The sequence below is a fragment of the Nicotiana attenuata genome, unplaced genomic scaffold, assembly GCF_001879085.1.
Source record: "Nicotiana attenuata strain UT unplaced genomic scaffold, NIATTr2, whole genome shotgun sequence".
NCBI lineage: Eukaryota > Viridiplantae > Streptophyta > Magnoliopsida > Solanales > Solanaceae > Nicotiana > Nicotiana attenuata.
In genome coordinates this window covers 16,806-18,827 of record NW_017675830.1, presented here as the reverse complement: position 1 = coordinate 18,827, position 2,022 = coordinate 16,806, and the positions used below count along the sequence as shown (strand labels likewise).

General features: G+C 31.7%; 1 long non-coding RNA gene across 1 annotated transcript; it reads left to right on the top strand.

Annotated features, from left to right (window-relative positions):
- Positions 1-405: 405 nt before the first annotated feature.
- LOC109220491 lies at positions 406-1,558 on the top strand. The gene is made up of 3 exons (XR_002067100.1): positions 406-637; positions 1,308-1,381; positions 1,493-1,558. It is a non-coding gene; the product is annotated as an uncharacterized LOC109220491 (long non-coding RNA).
- The last annotated feature ends 464 nt before the right edge of the window (positions 1,559-2,022 follow it).

Sequence of the window (2,022 nt, the reverse complement as noted above, 5' to 3'; positions counted from 1 at the left end):
AGTTTATAGATTTTTTTTCTTTCTTAGGTTTCTTAAAAAAAATGTGTTTGTCCATGAAATATTGTAAGTGTTTGAGAATTTTCAAAAATGAGTTTTTCAAAAACCAAAAACCAGTAATTACATTTTTTAGATATGTTTTCCACTCACTAAACTATAATACTTTTTAAGTGGATGCATATCTAATATAATTTTAAATTTCAAATATTGTTAACTCCAAAAACTACTTTTTTTAGAAAAATCACAGTGTTTATGTCCCCAAACACCTACTTAGGTACTCTAAAAACTTGACGAAATAGATAAAAATCTTTTGATTCAAACTTTTTGTTGGATAATTTTAAATAAGTTTCGTGTAGATTGGATAATATTAAATATTTTTCTGTATACAAAGAAGAATAAGCCGCAACATTTTTTTTTATCTCCCTCTTTTTGTGTTAGTTCGGACAAAGCATTCAACAATTCAACTCATACTCTCCTCTCTCCACCTACAAAAGCCCTCTCAGGTTTCTCCTTCGGGTTTTCTAATTAATGCAGTACAATCATCAGTGACTCGATTCTTTGCTCCTTTTTGATTTTCACACACACACACACACACATTCGATGGCTTTCCAGAGCAAGAAACTCATCAACGACCCCAATGGTAACTCCGCTTCTGAAACCCCCCAAAATTACTGTATAAAATAGATAGCATTTTGTATCTTGATATTGTCTATATGCATTGCTTTACATGTTTGGCGGTCAATCAAACGGGAGTAGTATAATTTAGGGAAAAATTGAGAAAGGGATTTTTATTTCTTCTTTTAATTGTTTTGTGTATGTAGTATCTTTTAGTATGGAAGTAGAAAAGAGAAAGCTGAGAATAGTGTTTTTGTCTGCTTGAAAATGAAGGCAACTGAGTATAGTAATAAGACACTTGTAGGTATTCATAGAATTACTAATTTCCAATAGTTATCATAGAATTAGTGTTTCGTTTTCCCCTAGTATATTTTAGCTGGGCTACCCGTTGTTGTGCTTAATTTACATTAAAGACAAATGAATAGTATTGTATTGAAAGGGACCTGAATAGTGCAGAATGCATATATAAGGTTCATATAGCTGATGACAACCAATTTTGAATTGAAGCATAGTTGAGTGATATCCTGTTCTGTTTCAATATGTATGTAGGTACTGTTATGTGTATGATCTATATTGGGATAATTAAATGCTATATGGTTCTGGTGAAAATTATTATAGGTGTTATTGGTCATATATGGTATACGGAAAGCCTAAGTGTTTATTTTCTGTAGATACTGAAGTGAAATGATTTGCAGATGTTGTGACAGAGTTCATTGAGGGACTTATTGAGACCTATCCTGGGTTGCAATATCTGGATGGTTTTCCTGAGGTGATCCGGCTTTTGTTACTTTGTTCACTCTTTTTGTTTACATGTTGCTATACTAAGATGATAAGTGTTCCAAGTTGGTCTAACATGTTTATCTTCTGTTCTGAAATCCAGGTTAAGGTTGTCTTGCGTGCTGATGTTTCTGGGGAAAAATATGACAAAGTTGCGGTCATATCAGGAATTGAATTTGAGCTATGCTTATGTCTCTATTTCAATACTGGAACTTGCTTTTTATTAGTAGCATTGGTATTTATAAGAAGGATACAAAATAACAGAAATTTTTTACAATAGTAGCGTACTTATATTTCCGGCAAAGAAGTTTCAAGAAGAAAAATGAGGGGAAAAAACCTATATTTTAACCACAGTACACTAAAAATACAAAAGAATCAGCAACAAACCTAGATATTAACCACAGTACACTAAAAATGCAATAATTTGCACAAAATATCAAAGCGCAACAGCAAAACATTCAAAACAAAAATCAGTAAAAACCTAGATATTAAGCACACAAAAAAAACACTTTCTTAAACAATTTGAAGTAGCAATTACAAATGTAGCCCATTTATGTTTCCAACGTAGAAGGTTCCAGAAGAAACATGAGAAAAAAACTAGATATTAACCACAATACACTAAAAATGCATCCA